The following is a 15,027-nucleotide window of genomic DNA, read 5'->3' on the forward strand; positions in this document are numbered from 1 at the left end:
TTGAATGAATTATTTAATATTATAATAAATAAGCAAATCAAAGGATGTATATTTATTGTTTAAAATACAGTATTCGAAAATCAATTATGAGAATTGACACTTCAGTGAATAATGAGAGGAGATTGATGGTGACTATAATGAAATACAACCAACACAGATAAAAGCTTTGGTATCTTGCAACATCACATTTTCCTTATGTTTTAAGACAAAGATGAACTATTTTATTTTTAATTTTTTTGAACTCCTTTTTGTTGATACAAAAGTTAAACAACTCTTTTTTTCAAGTAAAGAAATAGATAGGGTGGGGACGAAATGGACACATGAGTTCCTCTATTTGTCGCATGTTACCTAGCAACATTTTAACTTTTGTGATAGTCTAAATCAACTGTTAAATTATATCTTCTATTGTATAATTTCTAATTGTAATAGGACCTTTTTTAAAGGTATGAGGTACAAATTTTACACTTGATGAATATTTTTCTAAAGTTTAGGTTTTTACTTAAGGATGTTTAAGCTTTCATTTCGTATTTTGTTTCTTTTCTTCTTAGTTAGATTTAAAACTTTAATCGAATAGTACATAACTTAGCTAGAAATGTAGTAAGGACTATTGAAATATATATATTTATTCACGAGCCTAAGTTTTTTGTTGACTTACTTGAGAAAAATGGTCTTTATTATTCATGGATGATGAATTTTTCTTTAAAAAAAAGTAAATGTTGTAGTGGATGTTATTATATTGACTTACATTGCATAAACTAATACCATACTAGAAAGAAATATGTCTAATATTGTAGGTTAATCAAATAACAAAGTAGAACTTAACTTCAATGAATTATTTAACTCATACAAATGAATATATAAAATGACGTACATTTAGTGTTTAAAATATAGTATTTGATGATTGATTAGGAGAACTGATGTTTTAATAAATAATGAGAGGTGATTGATGATGACTGCAATAAGAAGCAACTAATACAAAGATAGAAGCTTTGATGTCTTATAGTAGAGGGGATCAAATTTTCTTTAGGTTTGAGTACATTAAGATGAACTATTTTATTTCCTAATTCTTATGTATTTTTTTGCTGATATAAAAGTTAAATAAATTTTTTTTCTAAGTAAAGAAATGGATAGGTTGTGCATGAAATGGACAAGTTGCTTCCTTTATTTGTTGTATATTTAGTTAGCGATATTTTGACTTTTAGTGACAATGTCTATCACCCACTAAAATTGTGTCGTTTATTTTCTAATTTTTAGTTGGATTTAAAAGTAACTTTCATTCCACATTTTGTTTTTCTTTTTCATAATTAGATGTAAAAGTGTAATTAGATAGTATACAACATAGCTAAAGATGTAGTAAGGACTTCTAAAAGATATAGTTCATGAGTTTTAGATTTTTGTTCACTTGCTTAAGCAGAATGGTTTTTATCCATGATTTTTTTTTAAAATGAAAAAGTAAATGTTTTATTGGATGTCATTATACTGACTTACATTGTTTACAGACTTATATAGTTTTAGAAAGAAGTACGATTAAATTTGTAATATGTCAAATAATAATGCTGATTTAACTTAAATTAATAATTTAATCTCATACAAATGAGTGAGTTAAGTAACATAAATTTACTATTTAAAATACAAAATTTAATGACCGATAAGGAAAACTGATATTTCAATGAATAATGAGAGGTGATGGGTGATGATTGTAATGAGATGCAACTAACAGAGAGAGAGAAGTTTTGGTGTCTTGCAACAAAGGAGATTGATTTTTTTTAAGATTTTAACATAAAGATAAACTATTTTATTTTCGGTTTCTTTTGTATTTCTCTTTGTTAATATAAAAGCTAAATAATTTTTTTTTCAAATGGATAAGTGGCTTTCTCTATTTGTCGTAAATTTACTTTGTTTCATTTTTACGTTTAATGACAATATAAATCTGCTAGTAAAATTTTATTATCTATTGTCTAATTTTTAGCAGTAATTAATTGTTCTCAAAGGTGCCAATATAATTCCTTTTATCAGTTGAAGTGATTTATTTAGAGAAAAACCATATTTGTTTTTTACACAATATTATAATGGATTAAACAAAACTCTTTTTTTAAAAAAAAAATTCTCATAAAATGTTTAGCAAGATTAATCCAAACTTGGAACACAAAATTCAAAAAAATGCAAATTCATTAATGCATACAATATTGATAACATAAATATCAATCACTAGAAATGACCTAGACTATTAGCAATCTGTTATAAATACTAAACTCATTATAACTCTCTGCTGCTTTGGTGAGCACTGTAGATTCGAAGAAAAAAACAATCTCCCTTCTCTTGGCAAAACCATTTTTCTCTTCTCTAATTGTCTCGAAAAGGATGGATCAAAGCATACGACTCCTCAGCATGATCCACTCGATGGAACAAGAGGTTTAATGCTTAACATCTTATCAATTTTTCTCTTATCTATTTATTGATCATGTATATATATCGATATCATTGATTAATTTGGATTCAATATTTGTTAAAGGATATGGTAGATCACTTTTTTGAAATAGCATATGAAATTAAAGGTGTACCTGGTTGCAGTCCTAATTATTTCTCGGATACGCTCTCTATCTTTGTAGCCGAATCTAAAATGACCTTATCAGACATGGCTAAAGCTTTATATGTGTACATAATATATATCTTGATATAGATCTTAGTTGTTATTAACCACGTTGATTAGTTAATGAGTTTTAATTATTTAGACTTCTTCTCTTAATTTGCAGGGACAAAGTATTTAGTGCATATTTTCTTAAGATTTGCGAACTTTACTTCAAGATAAAAGAAGCCGCCTCAAGGTATATAATTAATGCTAATCGTCACAGCTCAAAACTCTCTAATTTAAAGTATTTATATGTGTTATTATTGATCTAATAATATGTATTTAATACTAAAAATTCTTAAGTATAATTTTTGTTGGTAAAAATTCATACATTTTAATAACTAAATGATATGTCATGAGATGTATAGTGTGATTTGAACTCATACTCTTATAGATAAGGATAAAAGTACATAGATATTAACCCAATAGATAAATAATTAATAATTTAATTAACCAAATATCTATTAGTAGGATATATATTTGATTGGTATATGTGTATACTTAATTAATTAATTAATTAGTTTAATAGTTGATGCATTTATTCTTTTATAAGAGATCATAAGTTCGACTGAGATTATACTTTTATGTGTGTTATCATTTGAAAGTTGCGTTGAATTGTAATTATTTTAAAAAATAATTAGCTAATTTTAATTGTACCCTTGGTGCTTGTCGATTGGCACTAAAATATGAGGAATTCATCAAAGCATCTGATGAAAAGAGTAAAGAAGGGTAAGCTTTCATACATAATTGACGTCATAAATCGATTAACATATCTATTTATTGTGCTTTTTTAATTTTTTTTAATTTCCTTTTTTAAAAAAAAAGTGTGTAGCGGCATTAGATGCAATAAAAAATGAATTCACATTGATGAAGGAAAACATAAAAGTCCTTCTTGAGGCAATATTTTATTTTATATATTTTGCAGAATTTTATTTTCATATATATCTTTTTCTCTTATGAATTTTGTGAAAATTTTAACTAAATTTAAATTTGTAGAATTATACAGTATGAGTTTTACTTAATTAAAAATCTGTTTTGTTGGTTGCATAATTATAGCTATTAAGAATTATAATAAATTCTAACAACACAGTAGTAGTTTAAACTTGTGTTTTATTTAAGATTTACGAGTTTAAGTTTCACTGAAGATGTAAAGTTTATATTTTAATAAAAAGTAAAACTATTTTTTTAATATTAAACATTATAGATTTTGATTTTAAAATCTTTATTATTATTATTATTATTAATTAATAAATGGGGTATATATGCTGATATATTTGGAAACAAGCACTACGCCTCGCAAGCACAAGCGCACTCCTTTAAATTAACAGAAAGTTGGGAAACTCATGGGTCCTTGTGTAGTGCTTCAGGACTGCTTACCTAATTTGGGATAAACAATGCTAAGGTTCAAGGGTAGTTGAAGATAATGAAAATTTTGGCTGCTAGAGTTATTTTGAGATACCTATGAGGTTATAAGATAGTATTACCAAAAGGTTGTGCAGGGTTTTAAAATTATTCTCGTGTTTTAGACCTATCTTAAGACAACTATGAGGTTTCGATCATGTATTAGGTCTTAATAAAGCTCTAAAACTACAGTGTTACATTTAAATCTTAAGGTTTTAGTCTTTTCTTTTTTTAATGTTATGTCGCATTAAGATCCAAAGTTTTTGTCCTAAAATTTAATTTAGTATAGATTTTGTGTTACTTAGTTATCTGGCAAATTTTGTACCAAGTACAAATTTTATACTTGATCAATATTTCTCTGAGTTTAGGTTATTACTTGAGCATGTTTAGGCTTTCATTCTATCTTTTGTTTCCTTTCTTCTCAGTTGGATTCAAAAGTATTATAAGAATAATACATAACTTAGCTAGAAATGAGTATGACTGAAAGATAGATAATTGTCCATGAACCTCAATTTTTGCTTCACTTACTTGAGCATGAGAAAGTATAACCTAATTTCTACGAATTATTTAATTTTATAGTAAATAAGTGAATTGAATGATGAATATTTATTGTTTAAAATATTGTATTTGATGACCAATTATGAGAACTGATGCTTCAGTGAATAATTAGAGGCGATTAATAGTTACTACAATGAAATGCAACCAACACAAAGATAAAAGCTTTGGTATTTTGCAATGAAGTAGATCACATTTTCTTTAGGTTTTAAGATAAAGATGAAATATTTTTTTTTTATTTTTTTTTTGGTACCCCTTTTTGTTGATACAAAAGTTAAGCAACTTTTTTTTTCAAGTAGAGAAATAAATAGGGTGGGCACAAAATGGACACATGAGTTCCTCTATTTGTTGCATATTACCTGGCAACATTTCAACTTTTGTAATAGTCTAAATCAACTACTAAAATTATGTCATCTATTATTTAATTTCTACCTGTAATAGGATCCTTATTAAAGGTACCAGATACAAATTTTATACTTGATGAATATTTTTCTAAAGTTTGGGTTGTTTACTAACTTATGTAGTACTAGAAATTAATACAACTAAATTTATAGTTCGGTCAAATAATAAGGTATGGATTAACTTGAATAAATAATTTAATCTCATACAAATGAGTAAACTAAGTAACGTAAATTTACCGTTTGAAATACGGTGTTTAATGACTGATAAGGAAAACTGATACTTCAATGAATAAAGAGAGGTGATGGGTGATGACTACAATGAGATGCAACTAACATAGAGAGAGAAGTTTTAGTGTCTTGCAACAGAGGAGATTGAATTTTCTTTAGGTTTTAGAACATAAGGATAAATTATTTTATTTTTAATTTCTTTTGTACTTCTTTTTCTCATTATAAAAGTGAAATAATTTTTTAAAAAATAAAGAAATGGGCAGGTTGTGCATGAAATGGATATGTGGCTTCCTTTATTTGCTCCAAATTTATTTTATGGCATTTTGACTTTTAGTGACAATATAAATTTGTTGGTAAAATTTTATCATCTATTGTCTAATTTTTAGCAGCAATTAACCATTCTTAAAGGTGCCAATATAATGCCTTTCATCAGTTGAAGTAATTTATTTGTAGAAAAACCATCTTTGTAGTTTATACAATATTATAAATGGATTAAATTAAACTCTTGTTTTTTTTTTCAAAAGAAAATATTTTTTTTTCACCGTTGTGATCACCGTTTCCTCCTCTACAGGTTGACCGGAGCAAAACACCCAACTGCAATGTGAGCCGGAGGAGCCACCGCATCGGAGAGCCCCACCACCGGTGAGTTTTGGCTTTCTACGTTTTTCTGGCCCACCGAGGGCTCTAAGTGTGTTTTCTCACAGGAACAAATGCAAGTTTGGTCGAATTCGACCGAAAACAGCCAACCCGAGGTGGATCACCGCCGTGAGCGGCAGTGCCATCGCCGGAACATGGCAGAGCCACCGTGCCAGAATTCCAAAATTGGCCGAGTAGGCCCTGGGTCTGATTTTTGGGTTATTTGGGACATGTGTAGGTACTGTAAGCGCGTTTTAGTTCCCGAAAAAAAATTTAGGGAACCTAGGGACCGCCTGTAGGTGTAGTGACAATCTAGTTTTCAGCATCGAATCAAGTAAAGACCCCTCACTCTATTTCCTATCATGGAATTGGAGTTTAAATAAATGATAATACTTTATTTTATATAAATTAAATAGATATGTATAATTAATTACGGTTGTTAATGGAGTCCGAACCGGACATTATTCTCTGTCGATTCCTGTTTGATTTATTTTACAGTCTAAATGCATTAAGGTATCTAGTTTATCTATTCTATGGTTTGAAATGCATGTATCACTGCTTACTTCACTAATGTTTGATTTTGGGAATCTAAGATATGCTTGCTTTGTTGGATGGACGTTTCTTGTTTATATATTTATGTTTGAGTTGGTAACGGAGACCAAGGACAAATAGGAATGGGATGTGATTTGATAAATGGATAAGATGATAGCCTCACTAGATATCCTGCGAGATGGTAGACGAATCGGGTTCATAGGGAACCCTACCTTGAACGTCGTCTCATACCGGACGGGGTATGGAGACTTGGTCATTTGGCGCTCATACTAGACAGGGTATGGGGACGACCCGCTTCAGCCTCATACCGGACGAAGTATTGAGGTTTATTATTTTGGCGCTCATTCCGAACGGGGTATGGGGATGACCCTGGAATTAAGATTGTTAAGAAAAATGGTTCACGTGTAGCGGGGACCCCTATGGATCCCCATAGATACTAGTATGCTGGTGAAAACGAGAAATGGTGATAATCAGTTATTGTTAATGAATACAGATTTATGATGTGTTTTATGTTACTGATTATTCATGAAATTATGATCTGTATGATGTTATTGTCTTTATAGGTTGTTTTCACAGGTGCTCCAAGGGTAAAAAAAAGGGTAAGTGGTTTTATTTTAAATAATTGAATTGGTTTAAAATTTGTGCTCCATTGGTTGTTTTCGGTTTTCTACTAATTTTTACTTCTGTGACGATGATATAGTGTGATGTCCTTACTGGGCTAGTGTAGCTCATTCCTTATTTAACCATTTTAGATCAGGAGGACCTAGTTCCCGAGCCTAATCCACAAGAAGACGGCGAGTAGATGCTAGATGCTTTATAGTTTCCTTTATTTTTCTCATTTCTCGTATTTCTTTTAGAGAACTTATTCCGTGGTATTGTTTAGTACTTTTAAGTTGTTGTGTAAGGGATGTTAACCTTAATCTTTGATTTCGCTTCCGCACTCAGATTATTATATGTATTTTCTTTTGAATTTCCGGGGCCGTTAAACTCCACCTTCGTAGTTGAATCTGAAATCATCTTATCAGACATGACTAAATCTTTATATGTGGACATAATATATATCTCGATATAGATCTAGGTAGTTATTAACCACATTTGACTAGTTAATGGGTTTTAATTATTTGGTCCTCTTCTCTTAATTTGCAGTGACAAAGGATCTGATGCTGATTTTCCTGAAATTTATGAACTTTGCTTCAAGATTAAAGGAGCCTCCTTAAGGTTTATAATTAATACTAATAATCATAGCTCAAAACTCTTTAATTTGGAGTATTTATGTGTGTTGTTATTGATCTTATAATATGTATTTAATAATAAAAATTCATGCAGTTTAGTCGTTAAATGATATGTCATGAGACATATAATCTGATCTGAATTCATACTCTTATAGATAAGGATAAAAGTATATAGATATCCACCCAATAGATAAATAATTAATAATTTAATTAACCAAATATATGTTAGTATGATATATATATTTATTTGGTATATGTGTATACTTAGTTAATTACTTAATTAGTTTAATAGTTGATGCATTTCCTCTTTTACAAGAGATCACAAGTTTGAGTCAGATTGTACTTTCGTGTGTGTCATCATTTAAAAGTTACTTGTATTGTATTGCATTTAGTGTATATTGCCTAATTAATCTCGAGTCAAACTATTGTTTTGTGTGTATTCTTACTTGGAGATTATTTATATTGCGTTATGATTGATGTATATCACTTAATCAATAGATTTACACAATTTTTATTTTAAAAAATAATTAGCTGATATTAATTACAGCCTTGACACTTGTCAAATGGCACTAAAATGTGAGGAATTCATTAAGGCATCTGATGAAAAGAGTAAGGAAGGGTAAGCTTTCATACATAATTGACATCATAAATTGATTAACAGTATTTATATATGCATGTAGTAAATGAATTTCATACTTATTTTTTTTATTTTAGATAATACTAATATATCTCTTTATTGAGTTTTTTTATAATTTTTTAAAATTATTTTTAAAAAAAAACAAAGGTGCATAACAGCATTGGATGCAATCGAAAATGACTTCTTACTTACGAAGGAAAAAATAAACATCCTTCTTGAGGTAATATTTTATTTTACATATTTTGCAAAATTTTATTTTCATATATATCTTTTTCTCTTATGGATTTCATGAAAATTTTAACTGAATTTAAATTTGCTAACTTATAAAGTATGAGTTATACTTAATTGAAAATTTGTTTTGCCAGGTCATAATTACAGCAATTAAAAATTCTAATGAATTATAATAATATGATAGTAGTTAAAATTTTTTATGTTTTATTTAAGATTTACAAGTTTAAGTTTTGCTGAAAATACAAAGTTTATATTTTAATAAAAAGTAAAACTGTTTTTTTAAAATATTAAACATTGTAGATTTTGATTTTAAAATATTTATTATTATTATTATTATTATTATTCACTGAATGGGGTATGTGTGGTGGTGCAGTTAGAAGCTAGAACCACCCCTCGCAAGCGCAAACGTACTCTTTGAAATGAAGGTACTCTTGCTTCTTACAACTTATTTAATTCGATTCTTATTTATTTTTTTAATTCTTTAATATTTTAATTTGAATCGTTCTAGTAAATGGAGAATATTACTCTCGAATACTTTGTTATTGTAATAAATACAGTTTCTTTTTAACTAATTCAATTTGCTTTTAAATTAATTAAGAATAAAATAAGATTTATATTTTTCTTCAATTACTGTAACTTAACTAAAGTAATTATTATCCTTTTAATTTATAAAATTTAAGTTCAATATTTAATTTTCCACTATTTGTATTTTAACTATTTTCATCTCTTTCAATAACAATATTATAAAGTAATTATGTTTTCTTTTGTTGGGCAAATGAGGGGATGAAAGCTTCTAAAAATCAATACCAATAAATTCTCTGCAGGTTGTAATAAGTATTACTTTTTCATGGAAAACAAATTTAAACTCTTAACTTTTTTTTATGTTGCTGATGTCGTGATTATGTTGAGTTTAATCTCAACGTGCCTGTTATGTTTTTAGGCGAAAAAAAAATTTCATGATTATTAAGTTCTCTTAGTTGAGGGAATGTTCTATAGTAGGTCAAAATCTTGACCTAACTTTTAATTTTTTGCTTTGAAACTCAAACTTATTCTGCAGAGATAATTACAAATTGAAAGGTATTATTTCAAAAAAATTTAAATTTTGTTGCTATTGGTCGAGATGAATTGCTAATATTTAATAATTTCACATAAAAATATCTTGGTGAAAAAAGATAGGAGAATTTATCTTAGACATTTACTTTCTATACAAATAGGAATTGAAGTTTGAGGATCCATTATACGGATTGAGGTGTGCACTAGGTAAATCAGATAAGGTGAGTATAGAAAGGAGATTTTTGACATGTTAATTGTATGATACAATAAGCTTAGCTACTAATAGATCATAGATTTTATTAATTTGCACAACTAGAAAAGGAAAAGTTAGAATCTTTCAAGAAAATTTTAGAAAAAAAATGAAAGTGAAAGAAAAGAGATAAAAGAGAGAGCAATAGAGAAATGTAGGAATAAGATAGGATAGAGTAGAAGAGCTAACTATTTATAAGGTAAACATAGGATGATACCATTGAAAAGGAGAAACTAGTCACTAACATCCATTAACATGGGAACATGCATTTCATGCACCAAAATGCCCTCATTAAAAGCTTGTGACTATGTTCATTTATCACAATTAAGCACACACTACAATGAAGTTTTTAAGAATTTTCATAAATGATCATAAACATGGTGTTTGAATAGTTAAGATTCTTACATTTTTTTGGAAGATAACAAGTCTGTATCTTATTAAAATGTAAAATTTATCACTTTTTGGATATAATTATATGTATTAATAATGATTTGTTTATAATATTTGATTTAATAGAATCAAAAGATTTAACTTATAACTTTGTTGGTAGAGATATAGTAATGAAATTGGATTTTGTCCTAAAGAGTCATTACATATCTAAATGAAAATAATATTCTATAATGATTAGATTCTTTTATTAAAACAATTATAATAAGCGAAAAAATTCGAATTAATATTTTTCTTAAATTATGTATTAACATAAATATTAAAGAAGAAGAAATGTGTTAAAGTAAAACTCACAAAATGCCTACATATAAAGGGTGAGATTTCTTATATTTTCTCTCATTAAGGCGAAAATCTCTCATCTTCTTATTACACACATATAAAAGACCTTTGATTTTGTTTTCAAAAACTCACATGAATATATATTGTTATTACAATACTAAAAAAATCTCTCATGTATTTTAATAAAAAATAATATAAGAAAAAGTAGTTTAATTCCAATTCTTTTAATAAAGAAAAAAAAACATTCTGATTATAAAACCTCCACTTTAGAAACAAAGTAATGATTCTTACTTATAGATTCTTATTATCTCATATAAAAGTGTGATCATATCGCGAATTTCATTAGTGAATCATGAAAATCTAAAAAAAAAAAAAAAAACAACTTTATCTTGGTTGGTTCACATATCAATTATTTTTTATGATTCTCATTAAAGTTCATTCCAGAAGCTTTTGAATTCGAGGCACTTGTTCTTCTCTATCCTGCTTGCATGTTGTCTTTCATGATTTATCTTAACCAAGCAAGAGAGGGAAAATTATGAGTATATCATTGTTAAGAGAACTATTGTACACAAACAAACAAGAAATATGCTCAACACAAATCATTGATCATATAAGTTGAATAAATTAATGGCAAATTGATGAAAATAGAGGGTGCATGAATTTATAGTGTGCTTACCCTCATCGCAAGATATCTCCTCCGTCTGCACATCCGCTATACTTATCATTAACCATGTGATTCAAAGAAAAGAAAAAACAGAGATAAAAGGAAAAGCAAGTAGAAAAATGAGAGAAAATTTATATATAGAATTAAAAAATAATCAAATGAAATGAATAAATAAAATAAAAGGACAAGATGAGAAAAGAAGAGCAAGCGGAATTTTCATATAATTTCTTATTTATTCATAATAATCCACAACTATCAAAAACAAAACTAAATACGATACATACAATTGCATTATTATTGATTGTGTGGAGATATTGAAACAACACAACATTGTCTTCTCTTTTTCTAGATTTTTCTGCTCCCAAACATCGCTTCGATACAAACCCACTTTTTATTTCATACAAGGTATGCACCTTTCTCTTTTATTTTCTCGTTTAGTTTTGGAGTATGTTCATTTTTAATATCACTTCATCTGGGTTTGGATTTAAGCTATGATCTTTTTTTTTTCTTGATTTGGAATCCTTGATTTATTAATGGTCCAATTAGTAGGATATTTGTTAAGTTCTATCACAAATTGACTAGTTATTTAGATGCTTTCTGTTGTTTTTTACAAAAAAGTTGCATTGGTGCCTTGTAATCATTAGCTTTTGGCTTTTGATGAGTTTTTCTCACCATTTGAGTACTCTTAATATATGACTTCTAGTTATTAGAAGATAATTCTTTATGGTTCCTAAAAATAACGGGGGGAAAGAGACGTATTACTTATATGCGTAGCATCATTTCATTAGCTTTCCTTGAGTGTCAAAGTTTATTTTCCTATTTATTGTTGAATTTTTTACTTTTGTGTTGTATATCTAATTTAGTTGAAAGTTTTCACTAAAATACTCACATTGGATCTAATGCCTTGATTTGTTTCTTTTGCTTGTTTTTTTATTTAAGGTTAATCATTCTTGAAATTGAAGTAGAAGAAGGTATTATTTCAATTGAGTCAAGAATCTCTTGGGTTCACTTTGATAAAAGAAGGGTTTGAGGATTGAGAGGATTATAATTATTTGATTACCATTATGTATATGGGAATTTCTGAGGCCAGTTCTGCTACTTTTATCTAGAACTATGCCCAGTCGTTTTAGTTTTGATCCATGTTTTAGCAAATTGGATTCAAACAACAGATTATGATCTGACTCACTAGCCTACATGGATCAGCCATTATTTAAATTTATAAGTTGGTAATAGAGAGATCTTATTTGTTTACCTTTTTTTGTTGTGGTATCTCTAGTTAATCCTTCTTTTTTTCTTGAAGGCACTATTTTATTCTACCTTACTCTGTGCACGTGAAATGCTTGCTCAAGAAGATGGATCAGCTGATCTGTTTCGGCACTGAATAATTGCCGACTTGCTCTCTCATTCCACATCAGGGAGTATTATTTGATTGATTTGCGAAAACTGAAAGAGATTTATAGTTGCAAGACTGAGGAGTACTCATATGTTGCAGTTACTAAGTTCAACAATTACCCAGATCAAATTTCTCCTTGGTTGGTGGAATGGATGCCCAATAAAGGAGGTTATATAATTGGAAACTTACAACCAGCACATATAGATTTTTGATTTTTTTCTCTAAGAAACATGTGGTCTGTTGTAAGCAGTCTGACAACAGTTGATTAGTCACATGCCATACTAGATCTTATTGAAGCGAAGCAGATTTGGTAGCAAATATGCTATTCAAGATATGTTATCCTGCTCTTGAAGGTCAGGTGTGGCAAATAATCACTAGTAGTGATCCTAAGAACACATAAGAATCTACTCTCGTATTATTTATTTATGATCTATTTCTTCATTATTTTCAGCATTTCTCACTACATTTCCTTTTCATGCAATCCTTGGTCTTACCACAATGGTGGTTCTTGGCCAACTCTACTATGGTAGGTTAGTTTGTTATGCTTAAATATTCTCTCTGCTGCTAATGTTTTGTTCATTGCTCCAAATAACCCTTTGTAGAAGTTATATTTAGGTATAAGTTTCTTAAGTTCACATACTTGAATCCAATAGGATATGGCACCTTGTTGATGTTTTATAAAATAAAGTAATAATGAAGGAATGTTGGCAGTGTGACTTAAGATTTTAAAAATGGACTTTTTACAACTCACTGTTGCACCCATAAAGATGAAAAGACCAGAAATCACTGCAAAATCTGTTGAAGTTGCCGAACGACACATATCAAGAGACAATTGACCTTAATACTATGACATGAAAATAGGAAAGTTCATCGGGAAGCAAGCACGATTATTCCAGACATGGTCAATTACTGGATACCATGTGGCTAAGCTTCTACTTGCAAACCCAAGTGCAGTCAAAATTCTGATAATTAAAGAGGATTATGAGCTTGTCAATGCCTTCTGTTGCATGATAAGTGCTAACCCCAAGAGAAAGTGTGGTCAGAAGAACTCCCAAAAGACTTGCATAATATAAGATTCTTAAGCTGCTTTCACATAAGGATAGGTAACTTCAATTTGTGGCTTAACTTACCTATCTGAATAACTTAAATGTATAGTGGTGATGATAACAATGTTTATTTTTCATTTTATTTGGGGGTTAAAGCTTTTGAGCAGTGATTCGGGTATCATTGGATCTTAATGTAAAGATGATATATTGATTTACGATTAGCATTAGCTTGAAACATCTTCCTGGATTGGAGAATAAACAAATTGTTTCCTGTTTATAGACTTTATATCATATATATAGTACTATAGGAGTGAAAGGTGTTCTTTTAAAGAGTTCACTATAAATTGGGAATACTCTTATATTATTTTAACTCTATTGCTCGATTATGACAATAATAATTTCAATTAACCTCATGTATATATATATATTTTAAATTTGTAAATGAAGAAATTACATAGAAATTTTTAGGTTGTGGGTCAAATTACACCACTCATTGAGAAACTATATTTTAAAAATAGATATAATATAGTATAGTATTAGAAGTTGAAATATTTGTATATGTATCTAATTGTCCCATTTGCTTTAATTTCTAAACAAGCTTCATCATTTTCTTAAGAAATTTACATGCTACATTTGTCCCATATTTTATAATTTAACAATATATCACAATTTTAATATTTAAACTCTCTTATTTATGTTTTTTGAGAACTAAATTCTAATTGATCTTCCTATATATGAAGAATTATGAAATAAAATTTCATTCAATGAATTCAAGCTAAAAATATAAGGGGTTCAAAAATAAAATTAATGAATATATACCTCATTCAACATGTAAAGGATTACTAATAATTACATAAAAAAAGTAAAAATAGAATCAAATGAACAAGATAGATTTAATACTGCTTAATGTAAGTACATGTATATACTTTTGGACATATTTAATTTAGATTGTACTTTTATGTTTTTCAGTTATTTAAGATAAAGAGGTAATTTCATAGAAAGTCAAATATGAGATTTGAGTTAGTTCGCGGTCTAAAATTTAGAACTGTTAGAAGAATATATCCCTTATAACGAATCTACTTTATAATTACTACCTAATTGTGCGTTATGCATTAAGAAAAAAAAAAGAGAACTTACCTCTATAATGCTTCAAATCTAACTCTTGTTTTCCTATTTCATTTCCTTATGTTTCTAGATCACCTAAAATTGATCACATCGTAACACAATAATAAATGTGAGGATAAGATTATGAAGAAATCATATTGTGGTGAAGAAATTAATAGAGGTAATTTTATAAAAAAAGCTATCTTGTTATTTTTTATCTAAACATTGCATCATAAATATAAATCATAGCATTAAAGAAAGATTGAAAGAAAAGCTGAAAGCATCAGGA

At 28.3% G+C, this 15,027-nt stretch overlaps 1 pseudogene; it reads left to right on the forward strand.

Annotated features, from left to right (window-relative positions):
• Positions 1 to 15,027, forward strand: part of LOC148240193 (neutral/alkaline invertase 3, chloroplastic-like) — a 73,649-nt pseudogene that overhangs the window by 39,463 nt on the left and 19,159 nt on the right.

Source organism: Carica papaya, chromosome 9 (genome assembly GCF_054855325.1).
Source record: "Carica papaya isolate Zhongbai chromosome 9, ASM5485532v1, whole genome shotgun sequence".
NCBI classification, from domain to species: Eukaryota; Viridiplantae; Streptophyta; class Magnoliopsida; order Brassicales; family Caricaceae; genus Carica; species Carica papaya.